This window comes from Mesocricetus auratus, unplaced genomic scaffold, assembly GCF_017639785.1.
Source record: "Mesocricetus auratus isolate SY011 unplaced genomic scaffold, BCM_Maur_2.0 Super-Scaffold_100038, whole genome shotgun sequence".
NCBI lineage: Eukaryota > Metazoa > Chordata > Mammalia > Rodentia > Cricetidae > Mesocricetus > Mesocricetus auratus.
In genome coordinates this window covers 9,902,418-9,924,861 of record NW_024429216.1, presented here as the reverse complement: position 1 = coordinate 9,924,861, position 22,444 = coordinate 9,902,418, and the positions used below count along the sequence as shown (strand labels likewise).

The following is a 22,444-nucleotide window of genomic DNA, read 5'->3' as shown; positions in this document are numbered from 1 at the left end:
ACAGTTAACACGATCACCGCCACTACCACCACCAGCATTACAACAGCTCTCCAACCACCAACAAAACCACCACTATGACTGCCACCACCACCAACGCCTCCACCTCTACCACCACCACTATGACCACAAGCACTGCAACCACCTCTACCACAACTATCTCCCTGTAAAGTGAAGCCTTTTCCTTGTCAGCTGCTTTGGTTTTTCCCCACCAGTCACCTGGGCTCTGCCAAGTTGTAGTCCCCAAATAACACACAAGACGCTGTATTAATTATGAAGCTGTTGGCCTCACTTGTTTCTTACTGGCTAGCTCTGACTTAAGCATTTAACCCATCTAAGTATTTCTCTTACCAGACAAACATCTTACTTCTCTGGCAGCCTACATGATGACTCCCTGTGTTTCTCCTACCCAGAGTCTTCCTGGACACCTAGTCCCACCTATCTTACTTCCCTATTGGCCAACAGTGCTTTATTGACATATACACAGGACTTCCCCAACATCTCTTTTATGTCTAAACAATAAGAAAGGTCTTAACTTTAACAAAGTCAAATTATATGTAACAGAACAGTTATCAAATAAGAACACAGTTACAATATTTTGTCTATCAACATTTAGCAATATTTAAAGAAAATATCATCCATCCTATCCTTGTGAGTCCAAAGTTCTATATGTAGCTTATCTTTTGTCATAACTAAGGAAAAGTATAATTATAACTATCTGCCTTCAACTCTATCAAAGACTACAGAAGGATAATATATAAACACTAGGATTGACAGAGACATCTTGCTGCCTGGACAGTCACCTGAAGTTCCTCTGTAATGTTGGGGCATCCATCTTCAGCCCATAGGCCACAGTGTGTCCAGAAGACTTCTCAGAAAAGTAGGAAATTTCAAACTGTCCATCTGCATCAGTAGTCTGTCAGTCATTTTTCTGTGTCCTGTAGAAAGTCTCGTAGACTCTTCCATGAAGCAGGAACCCTGAAGGACTGTTTGAGTTCAGTAGTCACTTTCCTGTGGGTCCTGCATGTCTAGTTTATACAGCAACAGTCAAGCAGTCCAGGCAAGAGCAGTTTCTTGCCCAAATGGCTAATCTTGCCATGTTGAAAGCAAACTCCATAACAAGTGTCTTCGATGCTCATCTTCCTCTCAGACATAATTGGTGATGCCAGGAGCACACATTTCTCATTGTCAAGAAAAACCCTAAACCATTTTAAATGCCATTTTCTGAAAGTCTTTGAAAGGTTTGAAGACTGTCTATCTATCTCAAATCCATCTCTGTATATCTAGAAAACCTAACTAACCTAACTATAAGTTCTGACTATTATAAGTAACTATCTATAATCTGTATTTAATTATGCATATTTTAAGAGATCAGTATGACAATACTTAATCAAGAGGAGAAATATACACATCACAAAATTGACCTTGAATTTGTATCAATAAATGAAAAATCATACCAATACAAACTACTCATTTCCAGACTATAGTCCCCTTTTTCCTTTAAAAAGAGATTGGTTGTGATCATTAACCAATTATAAGCAACTTCATTCAAATGAAAACAAAGATTTATAAACAATATGGGGATTTGGACCTCGCTCATTCCAAACTGCTTCTTGTTGGAAGGGGGCGCTGTTCATACCATGGGGATCATGACAAAACTCAGAAACCTGAATAAGTCCTTATTTTCGGAGTCTGTAAGACAGCATCATCTTAGCTGTTTCAATTGTTGGAAAACCTGGTCCACTGCTTCCGGGGGTCTTGGTTGATCAAACCACAGAAGCCTGGAAGGAATTCTCAGCTCTTCATTTTCTGTGAAAACATAAACAAAAACTCTTTTCCAAAGTAACATAGCCTTATACTTAAATTTTGAAGTCAAGGCATTTTTAAAAGATATAAGTTGAATTAATTTAGCAGCATTTATAATCAAGTGTACTTTAGTAGTTGTTCCTTCCTGAGCAATCAAAAAACTGAAAAACACAATAGCGTACAGTATCCAGACTCTCTGTGTATTTTCCATCTTTACGTGGCTTATTCATTTATCTATTATTATTACTCTATTTCTTTTACTTTTCTTTATCTATTTATTTCTCTGAGACAGGGTTTCTCTGGAAATCTGCCTGCCTCTGCCTCTGGAGAAAATCCTACCAGCATGCACCACCACAGCCAGCTTCTCTATTTATTTACCACCATGTCATTTCTTTTTCTCTCTCAATCTTACGTACGGTTTTTAAACACACTGTAAACCTTTAGAGGTTTTTCTTCATGCAAGTCTGACTTTACTGTAAATCATTATGTTTTTCTGGCCACGTGTCTTATCTGTTAAAACTGAGGCTGTTTAAACTGCAGTTTTTCCAAGATGGCGGGCTTAAGCCTGACCCCAGCTCACCATGTCAGTCTATGCTGACATCCAGCAAAAGCTGTCGGCTTGGAGATGTGGTAACTGCCACTTCCAGCTGTACGTACACACCTTTCAATCATTAGCAGAGCCTCTTAAAAGAACCTTGCTTTTTTTTTTTCTTATGTTGAGTCGGGAAGACTCCCTTAAGTGAGCTGAGTGAGTCTCTGCTTGTCGCTAGCAAAACAGAGCCCACCTGAGAAAAATACTGCTACCAAGAACCCATGCTTTTCTCCGTTCTTTTGTTTCTAAGATTCCTTTAAAGCTTTTGTCGTTCTATGTGGAAATTCAATCTCACATGCTGATACCATTATGTTGAGTGAAGTGTTTTCCTTAACAGGCGCTTCGGTTTTTCTCCACCTGTCTCCTGGGCTCTGCCATGTTGTAGTCCCCAAATAACACCAAAGATGCTGTATTAATTATGAAGCTGTTGGTCTTGCTTGTTTCTTACTGGCTAGCTCTGACTTAAGCATTTAACCCATCTAAGTATTTCTCTTACCGGATGGACATCTTACTTCTCTAGCGGGCTACATGATGACTCCCTGTGTTTCTCCTACGCAGAGTCCTCCTGGACTCCTAGTCCCACCTATCTTGCTTCCCTATTGGCCAACAGTGCCTTATTGACATATACACAGGACTTCCCCAACATCTACCACTACCAACAGCACGACCACTATGACTACTAGGAACGCCAATACCACCATCAAGATTACAACCAACACAGAAACACATACACACACACACACACACACACACACATACACACACACACACACACACACCTATGGAGAGAGAAAGGAAGGGAGTATTTACAAACACAGAGACGTGACCGACCACTAAGTAAATTTCCTATAGGGGGCCTTGTGGATCCTAGCTTCTACCTAGGAGCTGAGTGAGATCCAATGGTGATCCAAATGACAGCACTTCACAGACACAGTTACCTCTGGGCTGACACATGCAGACCCTGTGTCTTGGGTCAAGACCGTGGAAGTCCTTCCTCTGTTCCTTACTTTGCTCTTTGGGGCCCACATACCAGTACTCTTTGGGGTGCTTCCTTCTGTTATGTCCATGCTCATCTAACTCAGATGAATGTTTGAGAAATAAGGGGTGACCACCCACATTACTAGATTCCCCATGGACTCATGTCCTGCTGAGATGGGAGCTCATGTATCACGGAGCTGAGCTCATCACGTAGCAAAACAGGATCCAAGGGCTTTGGTCCCATGTTGGCTGGTGACTTCATTAAGATGGAGGTGGCCGTGTGACTTGGCCATTATCTTGGTTAGTGACATCATCCAAATGGGACACCAGTAAATTTGTTTGCTGAGTAGGTGTTGAAGGTCTTCTGCTTTTCACCTTTAAAAATCCTGTCTCACCCCCTTCTCATGGCAATCTGTAGTCTGGCTCAGAGATTGCTGTCCTGCTAGCAGCTAATGAGTACATATTTTAATTATAACTAGACTGAGTCTGTGGTCTTTTCCCAGGGCCACACACTCCAGGACAGTGTGGGACACACAGCAGACAAACAGAAAAGTCAGATCCCCACCAGAATCTATCCTAGCAAGAGGAGGACCTGTGGAAGGGTAACTCAAAAGGGAGACTATCTTCAGCCCCGACTCTTGGGGTTCTCCCCACCAGCATGGCCTGAGGAAGATCCTGTGGGCCTCGGGCAGGGTCTGGCTGAGGAGACCCCGGTATTTTATTAGAGAGATAGTTGGTGGGAAGGAAGGCCTGGCTCCAGAATTCTGTTCCATACACAACTCCAGGTGACCATGGAGAGCTTGTCTCCAGGGCTAGGATTTGACTCCCTGTCAGAGCTGACAGGGAACAAGGCTTTCCTGACTGTCCAAGTCCCTTAGAGTGTGGAACCAGGGTATACTGCCGTGACAGCTGTAGTTTGGAGGTCACCTGAGCAACTGCTTCCCCTGAGTCTCAGTGCACAGGGGCCAGGACATAAGCAAACTCTTCTAGTGGGCTTAGGAGACTTCACAGGAATGCCAGGTCCCCACAGGGAAGGACAGAAGACCCTGCAGTTCTCCAGGCAGCTCCTTGTCCTCAGGGTCCAGCCTAGGGAGTTCTCTCCTGCATGTAATAGTAACAGATGCTGCTCATGTGAGCAGCTCCCCACCTGCCTGTCCAGGCACACCCAGTCCTTCTAGGAACCTCAGCCAGCACCATGCTCAGGGCCTGGGTGCAAATCATTCCTGAAGAGATGGATTGAAAGAAACACTGGGGACTCCAGATGCTGAGCACTGACAACCTCCCAGGACGCTGCAGGTCTGCTGTGTGCATGTTGGGCACCAGGACAGAGCCATCAGAGGTCCCTACTTTTGCCTAAATTATCTGTAAGGAAGCCATTGAGGAAACATCACAGGATCCAGCTGGTTAGGGCGGAGCTGGCAGTGTGGATTGAGAGCATCCTGGGAAGTCCAGGATCAGGGAGTCAGCTCCACAGTCCACGGATGGTTCTCCTTCCTTCCTGGTCTAGACATCCATGAAGGCTATCCCACACACACATTCCTCCCATGGCTATTTATTCTCAAAAAAATATTCAGTTCCTCCAGTCCCACAAGGCTTCCAGTTTATATACCCAATACCGATACATTTAGCAACTTTCTGACAGTGGCAAGGATACAGGGCAAGTGTATCTCAGGGTCAAGAAAACCAGGTAAGATCTGACAGAGCAGGTGCTTCAGGTCTCAGAGGAGATGTGTGAGCAAACTTAGGAGGTGGCAGGGGCTAGGATCGCTAAAGAAGGGAGGAAGGGTGTTAGTCCGTAAAACTAAAGTTTTGTGGGTAGTTAAACTAGGAGTTTGTAATTGATAAATATAGAGAACAAGGAGGGGAGGAGACAGTGTAGCTCTGGGCTTCTGTGTCCTGGCTTTTCTTCTTCTTGTTGTTTTCTGCAGCTGGGAATGCGGCAGCATTGCAGTAACCATGGCAAACTGTATAGGCTGTGGAAGGAAAAGCAGATGACATGTGGGCCAGATGTTAACTGATCAAAGGGGACATCAGGGCACTAAATCAAAGGGGGAAAACTCAGGCTGTGCAGTGTGAGATGCTACATCTCTTACTGCTGATGTCTGGGAGAGAAGGAGTCCTTTCTCTGGGGACAGTTTGCGAACACAAGGCACCCAGTATTCATGGGGAAGTCCTGTGTATATGTCAATAAAGCACTGTAGGCCAATAGGGAAGCAAGATAGGTGGGACTAGGAGTCCAGGAGGATTCTGGGAAGGAGAAACACAGGGAGTCAAGATGTAGCTGCCATAGGGGTAAGAAGTCCGGACCTTTTCTCCGGTAAGAGAAATACTTACATTAACAATTATGGAGTAAATACTTAAGTCAGAGCTAGCCAGTAAGAAACCAAGCAAACGGCCAACAGCTTCATAATTAATACAGTACCTTGTGTATCATTTGGGGACTGCAACTGTGGCAGAGCCCAAGCGGCTGGCGTGGAAAAACCAAAATGGCAGGCAAGGAAAAGGCTTCAATCAACATATGGTGTCAGAAGTGTGATTGAATTTCCACATAGAATGGCAAAAGCTTTAAAGGAATTTTAGAAACAAAAAACAGAGAGAAGCATAGCTTCTTGGTAGCAGCATTTTCTCAGGTGGGCTCTGTTTTACTATCGACAAGCAGAGACTCACATGGCTCACTTAAGGGAGTCTTCCTGATTCAGCATTAAAAAGCAAGGTTTTTTTTAAAGAGGCTCTGATAACAATTGAAAGGTGTGTATGTACAGCTGAAAGTGGCAGTGACCACATCTCCAAGCCGGCAGCTTCTGCTGGATGTCATCATAGACTGAGGCGGTGAGCTCAAGTCTTGGAAAAACTGAAGTTTAAACAGCCATGGGTTTTAGCAGATAAGATACGTGGCCAGAAAAACATAAAGATTTACAGTAAAGTCAGATTCAGATGAAGAAAAACCTATAAAGGTTTACAGTATGTTTAAAAATATACATAGGATTGAGAGAGAAAAAGAAACGGCATAGTGGTAAATAAACAGAGAAGCCGGCTGTGGTGGCGCACGCCGGTAGGATTTGCTCCAGAGGCAGAGGCAGGCAGATTTCCAGACAAACCCTGTCTCAGAGAAATGAATAAATAAATAAAAGTAAAAGAAATGGAGTAATAATAAAACATAAATAAATAAGCCACATAAAGATGGAAAATACACAGAGTCTGGATATTGTATGCTATTGTGTTTTTCAGTTTTTGATTGTTAAAGGAACAACTGCTAAAGTACACTTGATTATAAATTAATTCAATTCATATCTTTTGAAAATGCCTTGACTTCAAAATGTAAGTATAAGGATATGTTACTTTGGAAAAGATATTTTATTTGTGTTTCCATAGAAAATAGAAAGCTGTGGATTCCTTCTAGGCTTCTGTGGTTTGATGAACCAAGACCCCCGGAGGCAGAGGGCCAGGTGTTCCAACAATTAAGACAGCTAAGCTGATGTAGACCACGAAACCAAAGCAGCTGGCAAGGAAAAGGCTTCACTCAACACAGTATAAATTCTATATATCAAGATTATACACCAAATGAAATCATCCTCCTGACTTCCTATAGATTTATGTACCAGTAGATGGAATATTTTGACAAGATAAACACACACACACACACACACACACACACACACACAAGAATACATGAAACAATAACATTACCACATATGCAAACATGCAACATAGTAGGGAAACATTTTTAGAAGAGGGGTTCTGCAGGAGTAACAGGACTGTATATGACCAAAATACATTTATATGTGTGTGCACACCTGTACTGGTATGGAATTTTCAAATAATGAATTTTAAATACTTTGTAAAATAAGTGGTTCCAACTCTCTTCCCAATTTGAAGAAAAGAAATTGTACTTAGAACACAAAATTGCCTTCCCTGGCCCTCCTTTTAAAACCATGAAAAGGAAAGAAAACAGAATAGAGAACTTGTCTACCTTCCAATAGCTTTCTGAGAAGCAAAAGGACACAACGGTATTTTAAAAGATTTAAAGGACATAATTTTTTTAAGATCTTCAAATATGAGAAATTAATTTTCTTTTAAATTCTCATGGTTTAGTCAAATTTATTGGATAATTTTACATCGACTTGACACAGGGTAGAGACATGTGAGGTCACCAACTGAGAAAAAGCCTCCATAAGATGGGGCCATAGGCAAGCCTGAAATACATTTTCTTAATAAGTGATAAACGGGGAAGGCCAACCCCATTGTGGGTGGAACCACCCCTGGGCTCGAGAGTCCTAGGTTCTATAAGAAAGCAGGTGGAGCATGTCACGAGGAGCAGGCCAGTCAGCAGCCCTCTCCATGGCCTCTGCATCAGCTCCTGCCCCGAGGTTCCTGCCCTGTTTGAGTTCCTGCTCTGACTTCTTCAGTGATGAACAATGATATGGAAGTGTAAGCTAAATACACCCTTTCCTCCCCCAAATCATGAGTTTCATCACAGCGATAGTCAATCTAACATAGTAAGTTTAATTAAAACTATATACCGAAAAGACAATCTACAGAACAGTAAAAGGTGTAAGTCATATATATGATATGGATTTTGTGGTAACAATAAATAATGGGTACATCTCAGGAAAGAGTGATACCTATTTATCAGGGAAATACAAATTAAAACTACTGTGAGAACCAAGTTACAATGAATATAATCGAATTAACTGACAACAAATCTTGCAGAGGATGTGGAGAAAAGGGACATTTATTCACTGCTGCTGGGCAGGCAAATTAATCCAGTTGCTGTATAAAGCGAGAGAGTCCCTCAAAACATTAGAAATACCAAATGACTCAGTTATTTCACTGGGCATACACCCAGAGATCTTCTACCCTACCATAGAGATGTTTGCACCCCCGTGATTACTGCTCCTCTATTCAATATAGCAAGGAAATGCGTGGGGACCTATATATGGAAATTCATTCAGTCCTGCCACAAGTTCAGAGAGCTCAACTCACTCCCATTGTCCATAAGACATTAGCTTTATGGCTAGTCTGCAGGATGCCTTGGTGGTGGATGGCTCCTATCAGAAAAACAATAGACTTGGGCCCAGACAAGTTTACACTCATCCTGAAGGCTGGGTGACACTTGCAGCCATGAAGTGCCTTGGGGCCAAGTAGTACATGCAGCTATGGAGTGTCTTTATTATTAAGGGAAGTAATTGCCATTTGCTCCTTCTTCATGATAATAGAAGTCTTCGGCCATTGTCCTCACCTTTGGTTGGCTGCTCAAGATGATGAATGAATAAACAGGGGTGCATTCAGTAGGGACTGAGGCTGCCCTCTTGAAGCTATCCTAAGCTTCTGTCTTTCATTTAACGTGTATAAATACCCTTTCCTTCATCCACACATCCCCAATCAGGAGCACACTGGGGCTGATTGACTGGTCCCGACGGCAGCCACACAAACACCAGTCCACAACGTACGGTCCCACAATGTGGGGCTAATACAGATGGCCGCAACAGAGAGGGAACCGACCTAAATGTCCATCAACAGATGAATGGATGACGCAAGTCTAGCGCATATACCAAATGAAATGCTATTCATCGCTAGAGAAAAATGAAATCACACATTTTACACCAAAGAGGATAGACTTAGAACGCATGATGTTAAATGAGATCACCCAGCCTACGGGGGGGATAAAACACATGTTCTTTCTTGTTCGTGGATCCTAGCCTGGTATGTATGTATAGATGTAATTAAATATTGGAGGTATGGTACAACTATAAGCAAGGAGAACATGAAAGGGTGATTTTAAAGAGACAAAATACTCCCTGATGAGTTCACATACATGCTGTCCTTTGTGTGGGTCCCCTGAATGCTCTACGTGTAAAATGGTTTTGATGTAAAATGGGTCCTTAGCCAGCAGTTTCCACATGTGACTCTATGCTGGCACCTCTCTGAGTGGCCCAAATGTGCAGGCATGGTGTTCATTGTTTTAATATCCCTGTGTATTGCAGTGCTTGTAAGTACTCCTAACTTGGGGTGCACAATTCTTTGAACAAGAATTCCACCTGTAAAAATTATACAGTGAAGACTGTCAGAGTATGATTAAATCATCATAATTGGGGAGTTTTTGAAAATTCCTGGGCATGCTGGCTTGCTGACTCTGAATCTCAAAGATGAACACACCATGGTGGAATTCAACACTGAGAAGCTAGTAGTGTTTGGTTTGGTTTGCATTTTATAATTCTAAAACACATTATTATAAGTGAATGCATGTACTTTGCTTTAAAATGTGAATGTCAGAATAAAATTATTTTAGTGTGAGTAACAGACTTGGATATTCCTTCCCCTGAACAACATGTACTAAAATCTAATAAAACATGGGAAAAGAGGTCAACATCACCAGTCTCTGTGGAACTGCAGATCAAGTGGCAGTTGTTATAAAACCTCAGCTGTTACAGTCTCACCTCAGCACAGATCTACTAGATCCTCAAGGGCAGCTGCACACTGGGACCTTTCCTGGGAAACTTGATGCTCAGCTCCTGACAGCATTTGGAGCTTGGCTGCCATCCTTGTGCAGCCCAGACGTGAGCTGCAGGTCTCCTCATGAACACCAGGGGGCGGCAATATACCACATGTCAACAGGGAAAACTCTCCCTGAGATCAGAAGCTATCTTGTAAACTTGTCTCCATCCCAATTCCAACAGAGCTGGAGCTCCCTCACACAATCACTTCCTGTGTCTCTGAGAAGCTCATTCTGCAAGAGGACCCCATGTAGTTCTCTCCCTCATCACCTCATCCGTGAGGAAATAGGGGAGATCACGGGGCAATCAGCAAAGAGAACAAAGGTGTGCAGAAAGGTCAGGGAGGGCATGGGCAGACCTGAATCACATTCAGTCATCTCAGGAGGCTGGGGGATGAGGGTGTCTCCCCGTGCCCTCCAGAGGAAGCTGGAGCACACAGTCCTCTTTCTAGGACACACAGGTCACCTCCTCCTGCCCACCAGGATATACAACCCCTGACAGAACTTGTATGCCTGGATCAGACTGGCGACTGGTGACACCAATGACAATGGATCCGGGCCCTCCACAGTCATCGCTCAGTAGACCTTTTCCAGTCACTAGAGACAACTCCACCCCTGCCCAGAGTAACTCCCACCTTCCCAGAGCTTTGGGAACACAGGGCAGACTGGGCTCAGCTCTGTGTCACAAGGAAACACACTCTTGGCTGTAGAAGTGCAGGGACTCCCTCTGGTGCTGACAGGCAAGGTCAGGACACAGCAGAGGGCAGCGCTGGTGTGAGCTGTTGTTTCTAGGAACACGGGACACTTCTCAGTCTTGTGACTCAAAGTGTGTTCTAGAACACTGAACCAGAAAGGAATAGGACTGGAGGCAGAACTTACACAGACTCCACCCCAGCCCATGTGACTCCAGGAGGTGCCCTCCTCTGGGAGGAGGCTCAGGCCTGGGTGAAAAGCAGAGCAGACAGCAGAGCAGATTGTCCTTAGCTCCCAACCAGACATCTCATAAATAAAGCTCTGGACCTGTAAGAAGTGGACACTCATTCACCCACAGGTGTCTGAGCCTGGTCCAGATGAGTCCTCTCCTCACAGAGCCAGAGATCCAGGACACAGGAAGATGGGACAGGAGGGACATCTAGAGGGTGAGGCCAGGGGCTGAGAAAATCAAGGTGGGAACAGCAGGGAAAGGTCAGGATAAAAGCCCCCGGGGTTTCTAGAGGAGGTCGGGGAAGGCAGCCCCTAGCCTCACACACCACAGACAACTGAGGGTTAGCAGGGACCTAAGTGCGGTGAGGGGTGAGCTGTGCAGATATCCAAGACACCCAGACAGATAGAAGGAAAGTTCACAGAATGCAGGTAGTGCTGTTAATCTCCATTAATTCATGCTGAAAGTATGGCTCAGTAGTAGAGGCCCTGCCTAGAATCCCCCAGTGAGGGGCTGGGGTGTGGCTCAGTGGTAGAGCCCCTGCCTAGAATCCCCCAGTGAGGGGCTGGGGTGTGACTCAGTGGTAGAGCCCCTGCCTAGAATTCCCCAGTGAGGGGCTGGGGGCGTGGCTCAGTGGTAGAGCCCCTGCCTAGAATTCCCCAGTGAGGGGCTGGGGGCGTGGCTCAGTGGTAGAGCCCCTGCCTAGAATCCCCCAGTGAGGGGTTAGGGGTGTGGCTCAGTGGTAGAGCCCCTGCCTAGAATTCCCCAGTGAAGGGCTGAGGGCGTGGCTCAGTGGTAGAGCCCCTGCCTAGAATCCCCCAGTGAGGGACTGGGGGTGTGACTAGGGCACAGTTGCTACTAGCATGCAGGAATCCTAGATTCTTTAACAACACACACACACCCACACCCACCTCCCCACACACAAACACCAAGACTGAGAGGTGAATATACATGTTTAGGACATAAGGACTCATCTTCCCACCAAATCGTGATTTACAGTCTTAGATCTCTCTTTCCTCCCAACCCCAGACTCCTCTTTAACCTGCTAGAACCTTCTCATCACTGCCCGACTCGGTGCCATTCATGTGGTGGAAGGGATGAATGCCCTTTCAGTTGTCCACACCTAACGTAATTTCCCCGCCCTTTTCCTCAGTTAAAGGAAAGGAGCTGACAGCATTGGATTTGTTCCAGGCCCTGCTGAGAAGAGTGTGAGCAGAGAGCTTTGCAGATGTTTGCAGGCTCACTGATTTGTGGTGTTGTTTTATCCCAGAGGTTCTCTGTGCCTGGATGACAGTGGGGTGAACAAGTCACCCATTATCCTTGTGTTGGGCAATCTGTGGCTGTAGAGTTAATAGTATTCTCATTGAAAGCCAGTGCTCCTGTGTTTGGCGCACCACTGTAGGGAACTGGGATGTCTTCTTGGTGGATTTAGTGAGCATGAGCTTGATGGCCGCATCGACAAGAGTCAAGGCGAAGGCGGTCAGCACAGTTCCCAGTGCTGGCGGTAAACTTACACCCACCATGTTGGAAAGCCAGCAGCTAAAGCATCCACTTTAATTTTAGCCATGCTGTTTGGCAGATAAAAGACTGGTGGCCAGAAAAAGATAGAGACATACAGTAAAGACATAGTCAGATGAAGAAAAACCTCCAAAGGGTTTACAATGTGTTTAAAGATACTCTTAGGCTTGGGAGAGAAAAGAAAAAGTGGTTAAAAAAGAAACTGAGTGGCTGGGTGTGGTGGCGCACGCCTTTAATCCAGCACTAGGAAAGCAGAGACAGGCGGATCTCTGTGAGTTCAAGGCCAGCCCAGTCTACAGAGCGAGTTCAAGGACAGCCAAAGTTACACAGAGAAACCCTGTCTCAAAAAATGAAAAATAAAGGTAAAATAAATAGAGTAATAATTTTAAAAAGCCATGTAAAGATGGAAAATGCAGAGAGTCTGGATGCTGTCTGTTATTGTGTTGTCTTTGAATTGTTTGATTGCCGAGGAAACGCAACAGTTGCTAACAGACATTTGATTATAAATGCTGCTGGATTAATCCAGCTTACATATTTTTTAAAAGCCTATAATTCTAAATTTAAGTCCAAGGACATGATACTTTGGAAAAGAGATTTTATTTCTGTTTCCACAGAAAATGAAAAGCTGTGCTGTGGATTCTTTCCAGACTAGTATGGTTTGGTCAAGCGAGACCCCCTGAAGCAGTGGCCCAGGTGATATAACATCCAAGACAGCTGAGACAATGCAGCCTACAGACTACTACAGGCAGGATTTGGACAGGGTTCTAGGTTTTCTCAGGATCCCCATGGTATTGATAGTACCCCCAAACAGCGGCAAGCAATTTGGAGAGAACGATGCCCAAATTTTCAAATATTGTTTATGAATTTTTTTCATTTAAATGTGATTGGTTATAATGGAAAATGGTCAAAACCAACTTCTTTCTAAAGGAAAAAGGAATATGATATCAAAATGAATACTTTGCATTGGTATGAATTTTGGTTTATTGATAAAATTTAAGATCAATTTTTTGATATGTATATTTCTCCTTTTGTTTAGGTATTGTGTTTATACAGCTCATTTAAAAATGTAATGTATAATTCAATACAGATTATAGTCACCTATGATAGTCAAAACTTATGAAGTTAGCTAAATTTTCTATATATATAGTTATATTTCAAATGGATTGATATTCTTCAAACCTTGCAAAGACCTACAGAATATGACCTACATTTAAAATGGTTTAGGGTTTTTAGTGACAATGAGACACAACTGTTCCTGGCAATACCAGTTACATCAGAGAGGAAGATGGGCATCAAAGAAACTTGCTATAGAATTTGCCTTCAACATGGCAGAAATAGCCATTTGGGCAAGAAACTGTTCTTGCCTGGACAGTCTGACTCTATGCTGTCCAAACTGGACATACAGGACCCACAGGAAAGTGACTGCTGAACTTGTAAAAAGAAGATGGGACATTCCTTCAGGGTTCCTGCTTCATGGAAGAGTTTGCCAGACATTCTTCAGGACACAGAGAAAAATGACTGACAAACTGCTAATCTGCCAATACAGGTGGGACATTTTCAAATTTCCTGCTTCGCTGAGAAGTCCGCCAGACACTCTTGGCCTATGGACTGAAGATGGATGCCCCAACATTACAGAAGAATGTTGGGTGACTGTCCAGGCAGCTGAAAAATCTCGGCATCAAAGCGCCGGGCACTGAAACGAACCGTCTGCCCAAGAACCGGGGCCAGACCACTGGCTGCAAATGCAAGAGGTGATTTATTGAGTACACAGGCGCCTGCGGATGCTACTGCAACTCGGGTGCAGAGCATACCGGGCTTGCAGGGAGCACAATATTTATAGAGTTTCAATGGTTACATAAGTAACAGGCATTTCATTGGCTCATCTTGGGGGCAGGGGTAGTTCCCACGGACTAAGTTTCCTGGTATTACTTTATGAAAGACCCAGGCATACTTCAGCAATTATTATCCTGGTCCCATGACTACTATGGTGATCATAGACACAACTGGGGGCAAGGGTAGTTGCCAAGGACTAGGTGTCCTGGTATTGTCATATGAAAGTTCCCAGCACGCTTCAGTAATTATTATCCGGGTCCCATGATTGCTATAGTGATCAGACACAATTGGGGGCCAGGGTAGTTGCCAAGGACTAGGTTTTCTAGTATTGTCATATGAAAGTTCCCAGCACGCTTCAGCAATTATTATCCGGGTCCCATGACTGCTATAGTGATCACAGACATCCTGTTTTGAGGGTGAGACACCTGGTCTGGGTTTCTTTCATTAGGCAACGGCCTGGCCTTGCTTTTCTTTTCCTAGGGGGTCCTGGGTAGGGGTCTTTCATTCCCCCCTTGTTCTTGTGCATAGGTAGAATCTTTTACCTATTGTCCAGCCCTCTCTACTTAAGGTTTACTTATGGTTCCATCTGTTTTGAGGGCATGGTATTGTTGAGTTAGGACTAAGGCTTGAATTATTGTTTGTGAATGTAGGGCCCAAAGGTTGGGAGGCCCATAAGAGTAGAGACTAGTGTAGCGAACCAGGGGGATTTATTAAACCAACCCTCATACCAGTATTGTTGGGATTTAAATTTTTTCTGACGAACAGTGAGCCTCTCCTTGAGTTTATCCAGAGTTTCGGGTACTACCCCAGTCTTGTCAACAAGCTTTTACACACAGGAATGCTAAGTTTTATAATTTAACAGTCACCCAGATAATAATGGTTTTAAAGGTCTTTAATTTTCAATATTAAAAAACATTAAGGAATTTCAGAACAGTTTTTAAAATGTTTTCAATTTATAAGGTTATAAGATATTTATACTGTTAAAATGTTTAAAGTTAGACCTAACAATATATAGTTCTAGTTTTATAAAGGTTAATAAAGTTTATACTTTCAACAGTTAAGCTTAAGGCAGACAAACCTCTAATACTTCAGAGACCTGAAGAACATGGCATTTAAAATGTTAATTTAAAAGTTTGTAATATCAGACAGACTGCCAGATCCTAACAGTGACCCAAAGTCTCCAAAGAAGATTATGAGGCACCCTGGTCCCTACACCTGGATTGTTAACTCTGACCAGTGAGCAAGATGCCCAAAGGTGACACCTGCTGCTGCCAGGACCTGGCTCAGAATGTGGACAAAGCTGCTGGACACTGGAAAATTGATTGCACCCCTTTTGCCGAGACAAAACAAGGTCAGTCTTTTCCATGTCCCTCTTCCACAGAGAGAAAGAAAACTCACCTTACAGGCCTGGTAAAGATTGATGCTGTTCCTGACACTTGTGCCTCCAGTGCTAATAGAGGAGACTTGGGTATGGCTGTATATGGACTGGTACCTGGCACTTTTTAATAGATTTGGAGACTGTATAAAATTTATCCTTCTCAGATCTCTGAAAGTATTAATGGTTGTCAGGTTGACAGCATCAGGCAGCCAAATCCACAAGACTATAGTCAGCCTGGTTGCTCATTTTATTTATGTAAAAATCAAGCCTTAATATGTCTCAATAAGGATCAAAGGATGTAAATACTTGTTCAATCACAAGCTCAAGGTTTTTAGGTTTATTTTGGTTATCATCTAAGTATAAACTTAAAGGGCTTTTCATCAGGCCAAAGATACCTCTGTCCAATTCATACTTGGCTCCCTGGACAGAAGACAAATGTACACTACTAGCCCAAATCTGTAGTTTCTGCTAGGACAAAATACAGATACCCAGATATCTGCTTTTTCTACAATGTAGATTTCATTACCAGTTGATAATGCTAATGTACCTATAAACTTTATGTCCTTTTATATAACAAAATTTATATAGGCTTCAGAGGATCAAAAGTCATACAGCTTGAATCCACTTCTCACAGGTCAAAGAGGACTCCAGATAAGTGCAGCCAGTTATCCCACCTGTCTGTTCCTGAGAATAAGATTTTCTCTCCTGGTCATGGGATTCCTGGCCTTCCTGATCACTAATACTATGGGTCTAAAGTGTTCCAATTAAATACATAAGTTTTAACTTCTGTTCGCAGTTTTAAACATGTCTTAAACAGGTTTCCACTTCTGGCAAACACATCTGAACATCAGTTGCTGACCACAGCCTGCTCCTAAAGACTGCGAGCCCTAGACTTGCTGTGGATGTGAACCAGTTCAGCTGATGTGGACACCCCCTGTCTCTTCAACACAGTCTGCCAATCAGCTGCTCCTGGATAGATATCCCATTGCCTAAATTCCCTTTTTGCTTTTGACTTGCATTTCAGCCTTCTTGGGTCCCCTAACTTCGTCCCAAAGTCAGCAAGAAGTAGCATGGAAAGAAATACATCGTCCTCTTTTCCCTGGTTGAGATGCTAAGTCAAAAGAAAAAGAAATTCCCTTACATAGGGAACAGTATAATAAGAGAGGGAGACATATGTGCCACTCTCAAAGAGGAATTTTTTTATGCAGACAAGACTGGGGTAGTACCCGAAACTCTGGATAAACTCAAGGAGAGGCTCACTGTTCATCAGAAAAAATTTAAATCCCAACAATACTGGTATGAGGGTTGGTTTAATAAATCCCCCTGGTTCGCTACACTAGTCTCTACTCTTATGGGCCTCCCAACCTTTGGGCCCTACATTCACAAACAATAATTCAAGCCTTAGTCCTAACTCAACACAGCGAGATGTCTCTATGAATTCTAAAGTTTATATATTACCTTTCTGAGGTCTTTGATGGAGTTGAAGACAGATAGTTATGGCTATGGTTTTCCTTAGTTATGATAGAAGATAAGTTACATATAAGACTTTAGACTCACAAAGATAGGATGGATGACAGAATATTTCTTTTTTTTGGAGACAGTGTTTCTCTGTATTGTTTTGGAGTATGTCCTGGAACTCCCTCTGTAAACCAGGCTGGCCTTGAACTCACAGAGATCCACCTGCCTCTGCCTGCCGAGTGCTGGGATTAAAGACATGTGTCACCAATGTCCGGCTGACAGAATATTTTCTTTAAATTTTGCTAAATGTTAATGGATTAAATATTGTTAACTATAGTTCTTACTTGATAACTGTTTTGCTATATATAATTTTACTATGTTAAAGTTAAAACCTTTCTTTTTATTTAGACAGGAAAGAGGAGATGAAGGGGGGTGTTCTTCTGTATATGTTTCTCTTATTGGTTGATGAATAAAATACTGTGTGGCCAATAGAGGCAGGAAGATAGGTGGGACTAGGAGACAAGGAGAATTCTGGGAAAGGTAGTCAGAGAGGCACCGCAGGGAGACGCCACATAGTCCACAACGGAGTAACAGGTTCAGGCATTCTCCGGTAAGATAAGACCACGTGGAAACATACAGATTAATAGTAATGGGTTAGTAATAAAGACAGAGCAAGCCAATAAGAAGCCCTAGCCATTGGCCAACATTTTCATAATTAATATAGCACCTCTGTGTGATTATTTGGGGCTGAGGGCAGCAGGACCTGGCTGGAAGGCAACTGCAGAAACAGCTATTGGATAATTGTGAAGGGCGGCTTTTCCTTGCTAGTCGCCTGGGCTCTTCCACATTGTAGTCCCCAAATAACACACAAGACGCTGTATTAATTATGAAGCTGTTGGCCTTGCTTGTTTTTTACGGGCTAGCTCTGACTTAAGTAATTACCCCATAACTGTTAATCTAAATATTTCTCTTACCGGAGAACTTTCCGGGCTTCCTACCCCATGGCGTTACATCTTGACTCTCTGTGTTTCTCCTACCCGGAGTCCTCCTGGACTCCTAGTCCCACCTATCTTGCTTCCCTATTGGCCAACAGCGCTTTATTGACATATACACAGGACTTCCCCAACAGATAATCTCTGCTCCCTTTACTTTCTTTTATGGTGTCCTCTTAGATCTTTTTTGCTCAGTTTTTCTGGGACTATTTATTCTTTAGATCCTATTGGGTGTGTTTACTATTCTCTTCAGACCAAGGCATTTCTTCTAGTCTCCTCTGTAGAGCTGGCCGAGGGAGCAGTGACACACTTCCTCCAAGGCCACACCCACTTCAACAAGGCCACACCTCCTAACAGTGTCACTCCCTATGAGATTATGGGGCAGATTACATTCAAACTACCACATTGCACTCCCTGGCTCCTATAACCTTGTAACAATATCATAATGCCAAATATATTTAGTCCACATTCAAAATCCCCATAGTCCATCACAATCTCAACTGTTTAAAAGTCCAAAGTGTCTTCTGAAATTCTTGCAATCCCTTAACTGTAGTCACCTGTAAAATCAAAATCAAAAAACAGATCACACACTTCCAACATATAATAAAGCAGGATACACATTACTGCTCCAAAATGTAGGGACGGGAGCACAGTGAGGAAATACTGGACCAGAGCAAGACTGAAAACCATCTGGGCAACCCCAAACTCTGCATCTCCTGTCTGATGTCAAAGAGCTCTTCAGATCTCCAGCTCCTTTCACTTTGTGGACTGCAACATACTTCTTCCCCTTGGGCTGGTTCACTCCCTGTTAGCAGCTCTCCTTGGCAGGTATCCCACGCCTCTGGCATCTCTGACATCCTGGGTTCTCCAAGACAAACCAGGCTTCACCTTCACAGCTTCACGAACTAGCCTCTGTACTTGGCCTCCATTCAGGGACACCCCTGACACATGGCTGGCCTCAGCGGCATTCTGTAGGTGCAGAGACAAGTTCTATAGCCCATTTCTTCTACCCTTGACTCTGAAGTCAGAAGCACGTGGCCAAAGCTGCCAAATTCCGCTGCTTGCTGGGGATGGGACATGGCCCCTTCCTACAATTACATCTACACCAGCTTTCTGTTCTTTTACATCATCATCATCATCATCATTATTATTAATTATTATTATTATTATTTGGATTTTCGAGACAGGGTTTCTCTATATTGTTTTGGAGGCTGTCCGGAACTTACTCTATAGACCAGGCTGGCCTCGAACTCACAGAGATCTGCCTGCCTCTGCCTCCCGAGTGCTGGGATTAAAGGCATGCGCCACCACTGCTTTGCCTAAACCTTTAATTCCTTTTCACAAATTGGAAATTTAGCTGGGTGGGATTTTGCCCTGAGGTCACCACTCTCTTTATGTTATTTCTTTATCTGTTTATATAGGATTTAGCTCCATTCCACTTCCTGGTGCTCCTCCTTTCCTTCTGAAATAGATTTCCCTGCTCAGCTTGCCCTTTTCATTAGGATAAGTATGAGAGTTATCACTAATAACCACACGACAGAGTCTGCACTAGGCTGTTTTGAGATTTCCTCTGCCAACAGAATTAATCCAAAACTCTTCACTTTAGCCTCAGGCAGATTATTTTGACAAGGGCAAAAAGCAGTTACTTTCTTCACCAAAATATCACAAGGATGATTTCTAGCCAACATGTTAAATTCGGCTCCTCTGAAATCCCTTGATCCAGCCTCGGACAGTGCACGTCATTATCAGCACCGCTGACTTCTGTGCTCCTACTAGAACGGCCCATTAAGCAGTGCTTACAGCATTTCACTGCTTCCCCCACCCAAAGTACCAAAGTCCACATTCCTCCCAACAGAAACATCTTCCGGCCTACCACATCAGTACCCTGGTACCAACTTCTGTCTTAGGGTTTCTATTGCTGTGAAGAACACCATGACATGGCATCTCTTATAAAAGGAAACATTTAATAAGGTGGCTTACCGTTAGGAGGTTCACTCCACTACAGTCATGGTGGGACATGGCGGCGTGCAGACAGACATGGTGCTGGAGAAGGAGCTGAGAGTCCTGCATCTCACAGGCAACAGGAAGTTGACCGTGACACTGAGTGAAGCTTAAGCCAAAGAGACCCCAAAGCCTGTCCCCATGGTGACACACTTCCTCCAACAAGGCCACACCTGCTTCAATAAGGCCACACCTTCTAATAGTGCCACTTTTGGGGGGACCATTTTCTTTCAAACCACCACACCAACTGAACCCAAACTACTAAAAGTAGGCAAGAGGAGGATGCTCTCAAGACGCCTCTCCTGGGTAAAACTCAAAGAGCAGCAGAGATCAGGGGAGGGACAGCAGGGGAAGGACAGCAGGGGACAGCAGGGGAGGGACAGCAGGGGAGGGACAGCAGGGGAGGGACAGCAGGGGAGGGCAGGGGAGGGACAGCAGGGGAGGGGCAGCAGGGGAGGGACAGCAGGGGAGGGACAGCAGGGGTGAGCAGGGCATAGCTGAGTGTTGGGTCCTAGCCCCCACAGGGTCTCTGAGTTGCTTGTCAGCTGATAGCCACAGGTGCATCCTGTTTTCTAGTCCTGGATTACTGCCCCCGCATTACCCCACTGACATCAACATCTAGCAGGAGGAAAACACGCTCTCTTCCACCTGGGGTTTTTCCACTGTCCTGTAAGTCTGTATATAAAGCTGTTCCCAATCTACAAGAGACAGAGACAGAGAGAGAGAGAGACAGACAGAGAGAGAGAGAGAGAGAGAGAGAGAGAGAGAGAGAGAGAGAGAGAGAGAGAGAGAGAGAGAGAGAGAGAGAGAGATCTTAGCACTTGCAATAGGGAGACATTCACACACGCATTCTCTGGGCAAAAGCTGCAGACGCATTCTCTTAGCCCAAACGGTTGGACGTCTTGCCTTTCATTTCCTGATACCTCAGACTTGTTTGTGGTGCAGACGCCACAGCTGAGGAGGGCAGAGGAGGGCAGGGGAGAGTAGGGGAGGGAAGGGGATGCAGTGTAGGGGCCTTTCTCCCAGCATCTTAAAATCTTGAAACAAAGAGATGGCTCACACATTCAGAGAGTGATGTGTGGAGCAGCCACAGCAGACCCTCATGGGAATGTAGGCCCCACCTCTGTGGGAATATTGCAGGGGAAGTGCGGGGAGAGCTTTTGATACAGGGTGCCAGGTGCACGCCTCACTGTACTGGAGCATCTGTGAGCGTCCAAGTGACGGGTGCTCCCACAAGGTCTGTTCAGGTGTCGATTTGACTGACACCCAGAAGGGCCTTAAAGCTGGCAACTGGTGAGTCAAACTGACCATTGTCCCCCCAATATTCTTACCCATATACAGGAAGCAAACTCATGATAAAGCTTTTTATTAATAGTAGTACTGATTTCAAGGCTTAATGGGGCTTCAACAGACACTGGCCCAGTGCGCCAAGGAGAGGTGGGCTGATGGGAGATGCCACTCTGTAAATCTGTCTCTCATTGGCTGTTGAATAAAGCACTGTTGGCCAATAGGGAAGCAAGATAGGTGGGAGTAGGAGTCGAGGAGGATTCTGGGAAGGAGAAACACAGGGAGTCATGATGTAGCCGCCATAGGGGTAAGAAATCCAGATCCTTTCTCCGGTAAGAGAAATACTTAGATTAACAATTATGGAGTAGATACTTAAGTCAGAGCTAGCCAGTAAGAAACCAAGCAAACTGCCAACAGCTTCATAATTAATATAGCCTCCTGTGTGTTCATTTGGGACTGATGCGGCTCTGGAACCAGGCTGGCAGGAAGGCTTCTCTCTACAGTGGGCCCTCCATGCCTGTCTTCCAGGGGCCACATCAGGGCACAGCACAGACACTCCTCAAGTTAAATCTTGGAGACACAGCCTGTTTGCCAGCCTTTGTGTCCACAGATCCTAGCAGTTCCTCCAGGTGCCTGCTGAGCCTTGACTGCCCAGTCCTGGGCCAGCTCTGCCGGTGCTCCCTGTACATTCCCTTCCCTTCAAGCATCTCTCACAGATAAATGCGAAAGACTGCAAGAGAGTGACCTGGGGAGAGGACAGAATCTTCCCGTAAGGGTTAGCCAGGACAGGAGCAGACCTGAGCCACAGATCTGCCCACAGCAGACAGAGTGTCTTCCTGAACCTCCTCCTGAAGACTGAAGCTCATGGCCGCCCAACCTCTCACCTGACGAGACCCCACAGTTCCCAGGACACACATGTTACCTCCTCTTCCATGCTCAGGAAGATTCTTCTGAGGCTAGTGATCCTACCCATGTGACAGTGGTGTGCATATGGGACAGTCCTCCAATCAGTTGTGACGCAAATGGTCCTTTAGCATCCTGCAGAGTCACCTCCCTGGCTCCTACGTCCGAGAGTGAGCATCAGACACTGGGAAAACTAGGCAGCCAGCTGTGTCACAAAAAGAAGCAAGCCCTCGTTGGGGACTCCAGGGCCTCTCTTTGTGATGACAGTTCCAAGGACAGAACATAG

The 22,444-nt window shown here is 44.5% G+C and overlaps 1 long non-coding RNA gene across 1 annotated transcript; it reads right to left on the bottom strand.

Moving 5' to 3' along the window:
• Window positions 1-4,951: 4,951 nt before the first annotated feature.
• Window positions 4,952-22,384, bottom strand: LOC121135563. The gene is made up of 2 exons (XR_005872662.1): window positions 22,178-22,384; window positions 4,952-5,346 (listed from the first exon to the last, which is right to left on the bottom strand). It is a non-coding gene; the product is annotated as an uncharacterized LOC121135563 (long non-coding RNA).
• Window positions 22,385-22,444: the final 60 nt, after the last annotated feature.